The sequence below is a fragment of the Vombatus ursinus genome, unplaced genomic scaffold (assembly GCF_900497805.2).
Source record: "Vombatus ursinus unplaced genomic scaffold, bare-nosed wombat genome assembly UNPS02014809.1, whole genome shotgun sequence".
Taxonomy (NCBI): domain Eukaryota; kingdom Metazoa; phylum Chordata; class Mammalia; order Diprotodontia; family Vombatidae; genus Vombatus; species Vombatus ursinus.
Genome location: NW_020954587.1, coordinates 14,551,044 through 14,567,650, shown reverse-complemented (window position 1 = coordinate 14,567,650; position 16,607 = coordinate 14,551,044). Strand labels below are relative to the sequence as shown.

Here is a 16,607-nt window from a genome sequence, read left to right as displayed (position 1 = left end):
CATAGCACCTTCCTCCCAGGGTGGTTGTGAGAATCGAATCAATCAGATATTTGCAAAGCACCTTGCACAGTGCCTGGCATGTAGTAAGTACTTAATAAGTGCTTTTTTCCTTTTACTTGAACATGTGTTTACTTGTGATTAGAATAAAATTGAATTGATTTTATTTTTCTTTTTTTTCTTTCTGGTCAACTGGCAGTATGTTGTTAGTATGGGATCCTAGATAAGTCCCCTAATCTCTTTGGGCCTCAATTTCTTAGACAAAGGGGTCAAACTATAGATGATACCCAAGTTCCCTTCCCAGCTCGAAATCTGTGATTCTGTTTTTTTATTGCCTCCTCGACTTAGGTTTCCTTTCCATTAGTGCTCATGGTTTCATGACTCTTGAGAGCTTTTTTTGCAGCCACCATTAACCAAAAGTCAGAGGACTTCTATATGCCATGTTGTAGAGAGTATTTTTTATAATGGTCTAATACTAGGGGGAAAATTTTTTTTGGTCCTGACCTGTGAACTTTATGTGCAGAACTCCGGTTGTGAAAACTTTCCCAACTGATAAAGAGACTGAACTCTTCCTCAGTCTTGAGAGTTGGTTGATGGAGGCAGAGAACAAGTATTTATATTAAGTGATTACTATATGCCAGGCAGTGTGCTAACGTTATAAAAATATTATCATCGAATTTGAAGGGTGGATTTGAACTCAGATCTTTCTCACTCCAAGCCTAGCACCCTTATCCACTACATCACCTGGTTGCCTTATTTTTTGGAGCATTAAGAGTTTAAATGACAGTTCCCTTGCAATCATAGTTACTATGTGTCAATTCTCTAGAAATGAGGCCTTTATCAGAAACACTGGTTGTAAAAATTGTTTCCCAGCTTTCTGCTTTCCTTCTGATCTTGGTTGCATTGGCTTTGTTTGTGTAAAAACTTTTTAATTTAATGTAATCAAAATTATCCATTTTGCATTTCATAATGTTCTCTATCTCTTATTTGGTCATAAATTCTTCCCTTCTCCGTAGATCAGACAGGTAAACCATTCCTTGCTCTCCCAGTTTGCTTATGGTATCACCCTTTATGTCTGAATCATCATAGTTAATGTGTGTCAAGAGGCAGGTCTTAAACTCAGGTCATATCAACTATAATATGGTGGCACTCTTCCTCCCTCTCCCCTACACTGAAAAAAGTTGCTTAATAGTTCTCAGAAATAGAGGATCTATCCTTTAGTCTTGACATTATGGTACTAACCACTGACTTTAGAATTTTGTTTGACCAGAGATTTGTTCTCAATGTTGACATTATTGGGTATGTGGTTCTTTTGTCTCTGTTGGTTCCCCACTTTGCACCACTTCTTGCCAATGTTGCTCTGAATTGTTCTTGTATTTTTCTTTCCTTACTACTTAATAGTATTCCTTATCATCCTTATTTTTTATGACATATTTGTTAGGTTTTACCTGACCATTTAGCATGTATGTTGTTTCCAGTATTTTATTAGAAAAATAACACTTTGACAAAAGTTGTTACACATAGGGGCCTTTTGTTTCCATTGTTAACCTTGGAGTACAATCTCAGTAATAGTACTCAGAGTCAAGGGATAGTCACCATTCAGTAAATTTTCTAGCATAATTCCAAATTATTTTCCAGAATAATTGAACATCTTCACAACTCTACCAACAGTGGAGTTAGCGTACCATTTTCCTACAACTCCTTCAGCAATATATTTTCCGTCCTTTTACTGGCTCAGAAATCAGAGTTCTTGAAGAGCCATGTGTTATGCAATAAAGACTGCTCTCTATATAAACATAAACAATCTGGCGCACGAGGATTTCATCACGAGCATTCATCATTAAGCAAATTTATGGTTATGCTTAATTTCTCATTACGTATATGTGTTCATTACCCAGTTTCTGCTATAGATAAGTATCCCTGATCTTTAGCTTATGAAATGAGAGCTAGAGGTATGGACAAAGTATTGGCTAAAAATGGAAACTTCGGCCTAGCTTGTAGTAGTAGAATGTAGCTGTGTTCAAAACCTCGTCAGCAGTGTTCTGTGTATAAGACCAGGCTGCCTCTAGTCTAAAGTAAAATGCTTTATACAATTTTGCCACTTTCTTCTGGAGTTCAAATACCATGTAGGAAAATATACTTGAAAAACTAAGATAGAAAGTGTTCCACTCATAATCAGAAATAAACTGGATTTATTTTATTTTTACTAGGTGTTTATTGCCTTGAATAGTGAAGAAAGTATATAAAAATTCTTTAACTAATACTTGGCTGCAAAGTCCGGTGTGCAAATTCTGCCTGACTTAATCGCTATATTACCTTAGGCAAGTCACTTAACTTCCCTGAACCCCAGTTTTCCCATCTATAAAATTGGTATAATAATAGCACCTACTGCATAGGGTTTGTATAAATGTTAGCTGAACTACCAGTTTAGTAGTGAATCTGTAATTCAATAATTGTATGATAACAAACACCTCCTTTCCCCTTTTGAACTGTACATATGGATTTCAAAGATGTTATTAGACTCACAGATTCCATCTGTTCATTGAACAGTTTTATCCAAAGTAAAAGAGTTTTCTTGGGAAAGAAATAATTTAAGTACAAACAAGTCAGAGTATGAGCATGTGAATTGTTTTCAGTTTTCATAAGTTATAAAAATATTTATTTGACCACTTTTGCCTAATGAAAGTTTTTCATTCCTTTATATTTTGTTATTCTTATAACTCATTTTTACAACCCAAACAAGAGAATTAGCTTACTGTATGAAGAAATAATTTAAGAATTAAAATCAGAAGTTCTGAACTACATCAATGTTAGATGCTTCTGAGAGATTGAAAAAGTTTATTAGCATTTTGATAACTTTGTTGGATCTATGACTTCATTGACATAGGTATCTGTCTGTCAGTACAAATTGCAGTCCATCTATAACTTCTCAGCCTATGCTACTCTCCATAAATTCTCCTTAGAAAAGAACCAAGCATTCTGGGGGCTTTCCTCACTTTCTCTTGAAACTTCATGAATACCAGTGCAGCATCTCAGCTGGCCAGTTAATATCCCTCACTCATTATGCGTACCCACTTCTTTTTCCAGTTAGACATCTTTCCAATGATCTCCTTTATGCATTTCTTAAGAATAGTCCTTCACTGGTAACATCTTGCTGATTACACATACTTCCCTTGGGTCTGTGCATTTCCTTTGGGTAACCCAAAATTTTAAATCTTCAGAGACTTTAGTATCCCCTGACTCAACAGTGCTATAAAGCATCACCTGAAAATAGTGATATTTAAAAAATGGGCCTTTGTTTCAAGGATATTCTTTGAAATATTAAAAGTACCATACAGTTTTTCAAAGGCAATCCAGCCAGCACCTCCAATTCAGTTCTGGACCCAATTGTCCTTTTGCATCGTTTGTCCAAAACATATGTACTAATGGTCCATCTAACTTGATATTGCAGTCTGAATAATAAGCATTTTTCATACACTTAGCTTTTCCTATATGAATAGTTAAACCAAACTCTCTTTTTTTGGCAATTGGGGTTAAGTGACTTGCCCAGGGTCACACAGCTAGTAAGTGTCAAGTGTTAGATCTGCAGCTGGATTTGAACTCAGGTCCTCCGGACTTCAGTGCCAGTGCTCTCTCCATTGCGCCACCTGGCTGCCCCTAAACCAAACTCTTGAGTGATTATAGATCTCCTAAGTGAAATTTATAGTGGCATAAATACTAAGTTCTCACCAATCACTACAGTTTTCTTCACAAACAGGAATACCTAGAATACTTCACTGTCTACATAGAGTCCCTCTTCCATTTGGACTTTGTGGGATAGCCTTTATAATAGTGGCAAAGACTTTTAAAAAGAATGTGTCTCAAAAAAAAAAAAAGCATGCCTCCCTGTTTTATACACATCCCTATATTTTAACAATCAGAGGGTTGCTGAACAAAGTTACTACTGTTATTACATACTTCAAGTAATCTTGTATGATTTAAGCAGTAATTGGATAAGGAGACAACCTTTAATGTTTTTGCTCTAATAAATCAAATGCTCTTTAATACACAATATAGTCTTATCCCTATACCTTTTATTCAGTTATGTGAATAAAGATGTGTTATGCTATAACAAATGCATGTCTGTTTCCTCATACTTTCTGATAAAAAAAAATTGTGTAGAGCCCCTATTGTCAGTGGTTATTGATATTTTCTTGGTTGCCTTTTTGAGAGTAAAAAGGTCTGAATTTTTGCCCCAAGAGTTTGGTACCTTCCATTCTTTCAGCTATCAGTACTCTTAAAATTGTGTCAGACCTTGTGTATCCTTGATCTAGTCCATATATTCTTCGAATCTTGGTTTTCTTTAGTGCCAGAATTGAATAAGGGGAAGTAATTAGGCTGAATTTAAGAAGTTGTGCAACACTTTTTCAAAGATCTTGAGCGGCTTGCTCCCACAAAAACATCCTTTTAACACCATTATGTCCAAATGATGTGTGTGGGTATAAATCACAGAATATCATGATCTCTAAATGACGAAAATTGCAGGTAAAACAAAATTCAATGATAATACATAGGTGTTTGTAAGTAGGTAGTAGAATATTACCAATGATGATTTTCACTAGCCAAATAACCTAAAACATCATCAAATATTTATGTGTGTCTACATGTGCATACATACATATGTGTGTGTATATATATACATGTGTGCATACATATATATGTGTGTATATACATGTGTGCATACATACATATGTGTGTGTATATATACAGGTATACATGCATACATCTACATCCACACACAGGTAGACCAGCCATAAGAAAAAATGAACAGTTGGATATCCCGAGTGTTCCATTGGTATTCATAACATATTAAAAGAAGCAAAAGAAAGCCTCAAATACATTGGACAGATCCTCCAAGGACAGTTTACCCCCCCCAAAAAAAAATGCAGGAATTGCATGGAATAAGAAGATATGAATGGATTTTGATGTACAAAACCCCTTTCCTATTCCTCCCTCTTTCTCTGGAAAGTATCTCATTAATGTCCCTTCATTCTTCTACAAGAGATTTCTCTTATCCCCCAATCCATCTGTCCAAGAGCAGCCAGCTCATTTCCCAATCAATCCATCAATCAGTAAGTATTTCTTAAGCTCCTACTGCATGACAGGCACTGTTCTGGTCCTGGGCATACAAATAAAATTGAAACAATCCCTGCTTGCAAGGTGTTTAGATTTTAATGGAGAAAACAAGTATACACATAGAAATGCAGAATATTTAAGAGGCAGTTTGAAAAAGAAGGCACCAGCAGTTGGGGAAACAGGAAAGGCTTCGTGTAGAAGATGATACTTGAGCTGCAGCTTGAAGAAAGAGAAGGATTCTATGAAGTTGAGGTAGAGGAGTGTATTCCAAGTGTGATGAATAACTAATGCAGCGTCACAGAGATGTGAGTAAAATTTTGTGTGTGAGGAGCCAGTTTGACTGGGTTTTAGAAAATGGGAGGGGTAGTAATGTTCAATAAAGCTAGAAAGATAGGTTCAGGCTAAATTGTGAAATACTTTAAGAACTAACCAGAGGAGTTTATATTTTATCCTAGAGGCAAAAGGAAGCCATAGGTGTTGATTGATCAAGGGACTAACATAGTCAGATTTGTGTTTAAAGAAAATCACTCTCGGGAGCAGCTAGGTGGTGCAGTGGATAGAGCACCGGCTCTGGAGTCAGGAGGACCTGAGTCCAAATCCGGGCTCAGACACATAACACTTACTTGCTGTGTGACCTTGAGCAAGTCACTTAACCCCATTGCCTAGCCAAAAAAAAATAAAATAAAATAAAGAAAGTCACTTTGGCAGGAATGTGTAGAATGGACTAGAATGGTGAGAGACTTGAGGTAAAGAGACTATTAGGAGGCTGTTAGAATAATCCAGGCAAGAGCTGATAAGGGCCTGAATTCAGTTGTTAGCAGTATAAGTAGAGAGAAAGGTTCAGATGTGAGAGATGTTGTAGGGGTAGAAAGGGCAGAATTTGACAGTTTATTGCATTTGTGGGGTGAAGGAGAGTGAAGAGTAGAGCATCTTACTAGGGTTACAGAATTGGTAGTTTGGAAGACTAGTGGTGTCTTTGACATAAATAGGAAGTTTGGAAGAGGGTAGAGTTTGAGGAAAAAGATACTGAATTCACTGAACTTGTTGAATATAGGGAGAGAATATACAACAACCACCCTGATTTGAATTGAGTGGAAAATTTTGAGTGGCCTTTAAAGAAAGAGATGAAAGTAAAGGGAGAGTGGAAAGAGCAGTGGAAAGCAAAGAATATCCTGACTCCCCCACTAGGACCAGTTTGTTGGGCAGTGTGAGAAAAGGACAGACAGAACCAGAGAGGATATCCAGAGAGTGTTATAGGGGAAGGTGAGGGAACCTAGTCTAAGTAGATGAAAGGAGATGGAGAAAGAAGTCTAGTATAAAAGGAAATCTGTTCATTATGGAAGGGACATTCCAGAGGCCAGAGTGGAAAGGGTAGGCATAGTTGCAATGGGACATGGAATGGAGTAGGATTGAAGAGGACAGGGATTAGAGAATGGGAGGTAGGGATTGAGGGTAGTTTTCTCCTGTATGGCTGGTAATTTATTAATAATACATGGATAAGGAAGTAATCAGCAGAAACCATATGGTTAGTTATGGGTGAATAATAAAACTCAGTCTCAAGGGGTTTTGCTAAAGGGTAGTGTAATGAGCCTCCCCTAAGTTTAGTTCTGCACTAATTAAAAGTCAGGGTAAAAGTCTAGTCCGTTCTACACATTCCTGCCAAAGTGACTTTCTTTTATTTTTTTTTTTTTTTGGCTAGGCAATGGGGTTAAGTGACTTGCTCAAGGTCACACAGCAAGTAAGTGTTATGTGTCTGAGGCCGGATTTGGACTCAGGTCCTCCTGACTCCAGAGCCGGTGCTCTATCCACTGCACCACCTAGCTGCTCCCGAGAGTGATTTTCTTTAAACACAAATCTGACTATGTTAGTCCCCTCCCCATTCTCGACTATAATGAAGTACAGTTAATCAAAACAAAACTATACATGGGTTGTGTCTGGCCACCTATGCCTCCTTGTAGGCATTTCTGTGCCTAGAGTAAGGTAGAAATGCTTTATTTAAGTTTTTTGAATCATAGTTGATCACTATATTGATCAGAGTTCTGAAATATTTCCATTTTATTTTCCTTTTCGTTTTTGAAGTTGTATAAATTCTTTTCCTGGTTTTCCTTGTTTCTGTATTAGTTTATATAAATCATCCTAAATTTCCCAGAATTCTTCATATTTATTATTTCTGTTCAGATTTGAGCAATCACTGGACACCCACTGTATTTCCAGTTCTTTGCTACCACAAAAAGGGCTGCCACAAATATTTTTCTTTCTATACTTAATCTTTATTCTCAAAACCTTCACTTCTCCATCCCTCCATGTTCTCCTGCTCTATGATCCCTTTTCTGTCCTTGCTTTATTATCTTTGTTGTCTTGAGTCTATAGTTAACTCATTTAACCTTGAACTGTTCTCAATCTTGAATCTTTGTCCTTTTTTCCTATTACAGTTTATACCCTATTAATTCTGAACCCTGGGTTTATCCACTGTCTATGCCTTCCACATTGCTGTTCCCATGGTCCTGAACCGAAATGGGGGTGGAGGGGACAGGACAGACAGAGAGATACTTAACCATGTTAAATGGGTTCACTACAAATTCACTTTATATAACAATTCTTCCCTGATTGATTCTATAATGCTTCTTGAAAGAATTCCAAAACTTTCATGTCTCTTCAAGCTCTGAATACCACTCCCTTATGTTTTCCCCCTGGATTACCTTACTTCTTAATTTGCTGAGAAGTTTGAGGCCATTCACTATGAACCCCTCCCATCTTATTCCACAAATCAGACATTTCTAGATTTTCACCTGTCCTCTCTTCCTTTGATCTACTCACTTCGGATTCCCATCCCTCTGGAAAGCCTTTCATTGTTTTCTCCTATCTACCCACATTGTTAGTGTTCTTCTTCCTTGAGATTATTTTATCTATATCCCCCAGTAAAATATAAGCTACCATAGGGCAGAACTACCTTATCTTTGGCTTTTCATTCCTAGCACCTGACAGTACCTTTCACGTAATAATTGCTTGCCAAGTCTTTGTTGAATTGAATTGTACCTGTGGAAGAAGTATACACACTGATGAAATTACAGATCCATCAGCTAAGGAGCTAAGAAAAGATGAGGTCACCAAAGGAAAACGTGTAGAAAATAGAAGTACAGGGGCAGCTAGATGGCACAGTGGATAGAGCTCTGACCTTGGAGTCAGGAGGAGCTGAGTTCAAATTCGGCCTCAGGCACATGTTACTTACTAGCTGTGTGACCCTGGGCAAGTCACTTAACCCCAATTGCCTCACCAAAAAGCAAAAAATAAAATAAAATAAATTTAAAAAAAAAAAGAAAACAGAAGTACAGTGAATAAGAAAAGAGCACAGAGGAATGCCAGTATTTAAGGTTGAGGAGAAGTTGTTTTTTTTTTTTTTTAATTCGTTGTATTTGTATCCTCAATGCCTAGTACAACAACCTAGTACAGTGCCTAATGTTAGACATTTAACTCTTTTTGATTGATACATATAACAAAAAATTAATGTCACAAGTCATCTTCAAAAATTTGGGCAGTAACTATGCTCTGTAAACATCATAGTACATCTATACTATACATACTATATCTATAGAATTATTAGATATTGAAGAAATACTAGGTGATTATTATTCCTAAAGAATGAGGTTCATTCTTTTAAGACTAAATCAAATGTCTGGTGCAATTAGAAAGAGGGAAAGAAAAGGAAGTTTGATTTAACTTGTTATTTTATACTGTAACATGTCAGGCAAGGGTTTTTTTTGTTCAATTTCAGGTTTTCGGGGGGGGGCACATTTTAATTTTAATCTTTTCACATTCTACCTTCAAGAACATTTGTGATAACGTAGAAATATCACTGATATGTGAATCAGGAAACTTTAGATCTAATCTTGAACCATTAACTCGATATGTGGCTTTGGGCCAGTCACTTAACATTTTTAGGACTTAGTACCCTCATCTGTCAAATGAAGGAGGTAGAATTTGTCTTTTGGCTTTTTTTTTTTTATTGTGAACTTAGTCCTCAACAAACACAAACATTCCGATATATGAATGAAAGAGAACCGGAAAGAGAATCGTACAAAAAACTATGAACTTCTCTTAAGTAGTTTTTTGGGTTTTTTTTTTTTTAAGAAAATAAATATTGGATGGATCTTCTTTAACAAACTTAGGGGTGGTCCTAAAAAAAGAACCGTACAGGATGAACAGGCATTTATGGGTTGAAATCTGCATTGTTGGTGGGCACTTCTAAATTGATAAGAACACAGATTCATGTGGTGTGCAAACACAGCATATGTGCCTGGCACATAGTAGGCTCTTGTTAACTCAATGACGTATATAATTTAGCATGCTAGTAATTGTTGTCCTATTCGTATCTGCTTCTGGCCTTCTTGTTTTCTTCTGTGTATGTTAAAAGCTGTTTTATTGTAAGATGGCTGAATAAGGCAGGAAATTACCTGGCTCTCCCAAATTCCCCCACAAATAATTTAAAATAACAACTCAGAATGAACTTTGAACTTCAGAAATAATTAAAAGTCAGGGTAAAGCAATTGTCCAGCCTAAGATAATGTGGGAGGATGTTAGGAAAGACCTGATTTGCCAGGTTTGTGGTCTGGCCCAATTGAAAGGTAACATCCCAATCAACAAACAAGTCCAGGGACCAACTGTGTAGGCAGCAGCCTCAGCTTCAGGAACTTTTGCCCTAAGGACAATGGGTGGGTCTAGCAGCTGGTGGGGAAGATTACAGCTCCCTTCTATAGCACTAGATATAGGGCACAAGTATCCTGACCAAATGTGGTCCCAGGCCATGGTTATGGATGAGGAAGAACAGGCACATGCCCTGTGACTGTGGTTATAGAGGGGCAGGGCCCTACTGGCCGTGGTCACTCACAGAAGAGTGGAGTCCTTGGTTTTGTTTCTAAGGGAGAGGTGAGCTGAAGTTTGCAGCTTCCAGAGGGACCCCATTTATGGTGACAGTGTTGCTGGTGGCTCTGCTTGTGGCTCAGGGGCAGAGAGGACTAGCCCATATAGAGCTTAGAAAAAAAAAAAAAAAAAAAAAGCCCTGAAGCTTGAGACATTATCCCCTATACCTCAAGACTAGAGCTGACTTTAACACAGTTAACAGCCAAGAAATAATCTACTTTAAAGAAAAAGAATAAGCAAAAGAAAAAAAACTGACCATAGATAGCTACTATGGTGATTAAAAAATCAGGGGGAGCGGCAGCTAGGTGGCACAGTAAATAGAGCTCTCGCCTTGGAGTCAAAAGGACCTGAGTTCAAATCCAGCCTCAGACACTTAACACTTACTAGCTGTGTGACCCTGGGGAAGTCACTTAACCCCAATCTCCTCACCTAAAAGTAAAAAAACAAAAACAAAAAAAAGATCTGGGTTTAAACTCAGAAGGCAATGAAGTCAAAACAACTACTTCAAAGAAAAAAAGTAAAATTAAAAAGAAGTTCTTGGAAAAGCTTAAATGAGGAAAAAATTTAGGGAAAAAAGAGTAATGCCAGAAAATCAAGAAAATTGTAAGAAGAAAGTGATCCAATTGGAAAAGGAGATCATAAAACTTAAGGAAGAAAATAACTTAGAATTGGACAAGGGGAAGCTAATGACTTCATAAGACACCAAGAAATAAAAAAACAAAATCAAAAGAAAACATCTCATTAAAAAAAAACTGACCTGGAAAACAGATTGAGGAAAGATAATATAAGAACTGAAAGTTATAATCAGAAAAAGAGTCTAAGCACTATGCTTCAAGAAATTAATTATTAAGGAAAATTGCCCTAAAGTTTTAGAACGAGGGGATAAAATAGACATTGAAAATATCCACTGATCACCACCTGAAAGAGATCCCAAAATGAAATCTCACAGGAACATTATAGCCAAGTTTCAAAGCTCCCAGATCAAGAAGAAAATACTACAAGCAATTAAAAAGAAACTATTTAAATACTGTGGAGCTACAGTCAGGAAAACACAAGATTTAGCAGCTTCTATGTTAAAGGATTGTCAACTGGACCGAAACCTTTGGGTGGCTGGAGCCAAACAGAGCAGGCTAGAGACAGGAGAGACAGGACACAAACAGAAGTTTAATTTCAAAGTGAGGAAATGCTTGCAAGCAGAAGTCCTTCTGAGGAGGAGGGCTTAACATGCTGAGGCAAAGGCAGTGCTTTATATACATAAGTGGACTGGACCATGACATAATCATTCTTAGCCATTCCATAGCAGGCTCATGTGTGGACAATATGGGCATTCCTGAGTCCTATGGGAAGTCTCCAAGTTGATTGTCTCACAGACATGAACAGAACCAGACTTAGCATAGCAGGAACAGGAGGGCAATACCTGGTTCTTTTCACTTAACTTTATAAGAAATAAGGATTGTGAGCGTCCCAAAAGTATGATGAATGGTTCTCGGGTCCCTGAGAAATAGGGGGCAGTGAACACCTGGTGATGGTCAAGGCAATGCATTTTGCCAGAGGGTGAGATCATCCAGAGCACAAAGGATTGTTGTTATGCCAAGCTCAGGGCACAGCCTGCTTGCTGGGCTTTAACTCTGGGAAACAGGGTGTCTCCAAATAGCTTAACAAGACTGAAATGATGAAACAGGATATTCCAAAGAACAAAAGAGCTGGGCTCATAACCAAGTATAATTTATCCAGCAAAACAGAGTGTAATCCTGAATGGGGAGAAAATGGATATGTAATGAATGAGCAAAAGACCAGAACTGAATGGAAAATTTGACCTATACAAACCAGGAAAAACATAAGAAGGTAAACATGAAAGACCAATTATAAGAGATTTAATAAGGTTGAACTGTTAAAGTCATATGGGAAAACGTCTCATTCTTAATAATGTTATCATTACTAGGGTGGTTTGAAAGAACCTACATTTAAAGAAGGCTTAGAGTTGAGTTGAGGATGATGGTATGATCCTAAAAAATAAAATTGGGTAGGGAGATGTAAAAAGAAGCAGTTATCTCATACAAACATGGCATGGAGGGCTGTAGTGCTAGAACCTTATTCTTATCAGAACTAGGTTAAAAAGAGAGTAACATGTACATCTTGAAGGATATAAACGTCTTAACTTACAGTGAAATAAGAGGGTAAGGGGATAGGATAAGGGAGGGACTCCTAAAAGGGTGGGTAGATTAAGGAATAGGAGGGTTAGGGGAGAGGATAAGGGAAGGATTCTTAGAAGGGTTGCAGATTTCAGAGGCTGTGGTCAGAAGTAAATTAGACGTCTAAGGAAAGGGACAGGGTAAAAAGAGAGAAAGAAGGATAAACAGGAAAAATAGGATATAAGGAAATACAAAACTAGTAATTATAACTTTGAATGTGAGTGGTATGAACTCACCCATAAAATGGAAACAGCAGAATGAATTAAAAATCAGAATCCAACAATATATTGTTTATAAGAAACAAATTTTAAAATGAGAGATACACATAGAGTAAAAATAAATACCTGGAGTATAATTTGTTATGCTTCAGCGAATGCAAAAAAAAAAAAAAGGCAAGAGTAACAATCTCAGACAAAGTTAAAGCTAAAATATGTAATTAAAGGAGAAAAACATAGAGACTACATTATGATAAAAGGTACCATAGATAATTAAGTAATATCAGTACTAAACCTGTATGCACCAAATGCTACAGCATCCAAATTTTTAAAAGAAAGGCTAACTGAATTACAGGTGCAAGTAGATAGCAAAACTATAATGGTGGGGGACTTCAATCTTCCCCTCTCAGAACTAGATAAATCTACTGAAAAAAATAAATAAGAAAGAAGTCAAGGAGATGAATAGACTCTTAGATAAGCGAGATATAATAGCTATCTGGAGAAAATTGAATAGGAATAGGAAGGAATATACCTCAGCAGTACATGGTACCTTTGCAAAAAATGACCATATGTTAGGGCATAAAAACTTTATAGTTAATGCAGGAAAGCAGAAATATTAAATATATCATTTTCAGGTCATAATACAATAGAAATTTTATTTCATAAGGAACCATGGAAACACAGATTTAAATTTAATTGGAGACTAAATAACCTAATCTTAAAGTATGAGTGGGTTAAAGAACAAGTCATAGAAACAATAAATAATTTTATTAAAGAGAATGAAAAATAATGAGACAATATAACAAAGCCTATGAGATGCAGTAATCAGAGGAAAATTTATATTTCTAAATGCTTACATCAATAAAGTAGAGAAAGAGCAGACCAATGAATTAGATATGCAATTTTTAAAAAATAGAAAAAGAACAAATTGTAAATTCCCAATTAAATACCAAATCAGAAATCTTAAAAGTTAAAGAATGAGATTAATAAAATTGAATGTAAGAAAACCATAAGGGGGCAGCTAGGTGGCACAATGGATAGAGCACTGGCCCTGGAGTCAGGAGGACCTGAGTTCAAATCCGGCCTCAGACACTTATTACTCACTAGCTGTGCGACTCTGGGCAAGTCACTTAACCCCAGTTGACTCACAAAAAAAAAACAAAAAAAGAAAGAAAAAAAAAAACCATTGAATTAACAAAATTAGCATAAAATACCCGGGCATATACCTGCATAGACAAACCCAATAATTATAAAACATATTAAGACATATATGTATATATGTCTTAAGACATATAAAGACATAATTATAAAATACTCTTTATGCAAATGAAATCAGATTTAAATAATTGGAGAAATATTGATTGTTCCTAGGTGGGCAGAGCCAATATAATAAAAATGACAATTCTACCTAAACTAATCTATTTATTCAATGCCATCCCAATTAAATTACCAAAGAATTATTTTATTGAGCTAGAAAAAATAACAAAAGGTCAAGAATATCAAAGGAATTAATGGGAAAAAATGTGCAGAAAGGAGGTTTAGCAATAACAGATCTTAGACTATATTATAAGGCAGTAATTGTCAAAACTATCTGGTACTGGCTAAGAAATAGAAAGGTGGATTAGTGGAACAGAATAGACATACAATACACATTAGTAAATGTTTATAGTAATCTTGTGTTTGGCTTAAATTAAGATTTAAGATCTGAGGATAAGAATTCACTGTTTGATAAAAATTATTGGAAATAAAAATGGAAAGCAGTCTGGCAGATATTGGATACAGATCAGTATTTTATGAGTGTAGACCAGTATCTTATGCCGTTTGCCAAGATAAGGTCAAAATGGATACATGACCTAAATACAAAGGGAGATATAAGAAAATTAGAAGAACATGTAAGATATTAACCTATCAGACTTCTGGATGGAAAAGAATTTTTGAATAAAGAAAAGATAGAGAACATTGCAAGATATAAAATGGATAATTTTGATTATATTAAAGAGGTTTTGTACAAATAAAATCAATGTACCCAATATTAGAAAGCAGAAAATTGCGGGGGGGAGGGGCGGTATCAACAGTTTCTCCGGTGAAGGTCTCATATCTCAAATTTATAGAGAATTTTTTCAAATTTATAAGAATATGAGTCATTCCCCTATTGATAAATGGTCAAAAGATATGTTTTTCAGTGAAAAAATCAAAGCTATATATAGTCACATAAAAAAATGCTCTAAATGATTATTGATTAAAAAATGCATATTAAAACAACTTTGTGATATCATCTCACATCTACTAGATTGGCTAAAATGATAGAAGGGGAACGTGACAAATGTTGGAAGGGATGTAGAAAAATTGGGATGGTAACACAGTGAAACTGTGAACTGATCCAACCATTTTGAAGAGCAATCTGGAATTATGCCAGAAGAGTTATAAAAGACTGTTTTTGCCCTTTGACCCAGCAATATCATACTAGGTCAGTTTTTCAAGGTGATCAGGGAAAAAAGGAAAAAAGCTATATATTCTGAAGTATTTTAGCGTCTTTGTAATGTCAAAGAACTAGAAATTGAGGGGATGCCCATCAGTTGAAGGATGTCTGTACAAGTTGGCAGGTTGATTTTAGAAAAACATGAAAAGACTTGCATGAAATAATGAAGCATGAAATGAACAGGAGCAAGAGAACATTGTATACAGTGATGGCAATATTGTTTGACGAACAACTGTGAACAACTGAATTATTCTGAGTACTATAGATACACTGATCAACTACAAAGCACCTATGAATAAAGATACTATCCACCTCCACAGAAAGAACTGATAAAAAGAAGTATGCCTAGTATTACATACATGTGTGTATACATATAAACGTGTGTGTGTGTGTGTATGTGAGAGAGAGAAATGATGGTCTTCTCTAATGTGGGGTGGGGAGGGAGGGAGACATTTTAGAACTTAAAATGTAACAGAATAATATAAAATTTTTTGAACATTTTAAACAGTTTTATTTATGCTCTTTTTTTGCGCATCAGTTTCTGCTGATCCAAAACCTACCTTCCAAGTAGAAGTCCACCTTTGTAACAGATACATGTACTAAAGCAAAACAGGTCTCTACATTGGCCATGTCTAAAAATGTGTGTGTCTTTCTGTACCTCTAGTTCACAGTTTAATTTAATTTAGACTGAAAAATATGCATGGATAGAGGGAAAAGATCCTAGGCTTTTTGCTCTTACCGTGATTTCAGAATTTTGCTACGGTGATTGATCTGTCAGGGGGTACTTTTATTGTATACTAATTCTTGCTTATTAATCTTGTCATTTCTGTATCCATATCATTTCTTGTTGCCCTCTTCCCTCTACTCACACAGACACCAAGTGGCCTCAGGCATTGGCTTTGGAGTCAGAGGACCCAATTCCAAGTCATACCTCTGACTGACTTGTACAACTTCTGGCAAGTCATATAACCTCCCTGGGCCTCAATTTCCTCACCTGTAAAATGAACTTTTTGGATCTTTTATAGCTCTAAATCTATGATTATATGACTGTTTTAGTAGCCTTCTAATTGGTCTCCCTGCCTGATGCCTCTTACCCTGCATGCAGCTGCCAAAATGGTTTTCTTTAAACTCGTGTCTATATTAACTTCCCTCCTTAGGAAACTCCAGCGGCCTTCCCTATTGCCTGCTGAATAAAATGCAGATTCCTCTATTGGCATTTAAAACCCTTAACAACCTGTCCATATTTTAGCCTTCTCTCCTCTTTCTGTTCCAGCCAAATTGGCCTTCTTGCTGTTCCTCACATACAGCAGGATCATCTGCATTTCCATGACTTTGCACTAGTGGCCCCCATGTCCAGAATGCCCTCCTTTGTCACCACCATTCCTTCTCAAGAACCACTTTCCACATGAAGCCTTTCCTCATATTTCCTTCCTTCTGCAGTGAGGGAAAGGAAATGGGTTTATTTGGCCAAGGCCAAGCTTGGTCTTTATAATTACATAGTATTTGATTTTTTTTCTTTCCATTTGCATTGTAGTATTCATGTATATTGCTTTTGTTGGTTATGTTTTATTGCACGTCAGTTCATGTCTTCACATGCTTCTCTGACTTTTTTTGTTTGTTGCTTCTTAAAGTAATATTCATTCTATTCATGCATCACAACTTACTTAGGTATTTTCTGAAAGATAGGTGTCT

The 16,607-nt window shown here is 36.3% G+C and overlaps 1 protein-coding gene across 5 annotated transcripts in view; it reads left to right on the top strand.

Annotated features, from left to right (window-relative positions):
- CRYZL1 (crystallin zeta like 1) overlaps window positions 1–16,607 on the top strand; it is a 68,102-nt gene that overhangs the window by 641 nt on the left and 50,854 nt on the right. The gene's annotated exons all lie outside the window — the stretch shown is intronic.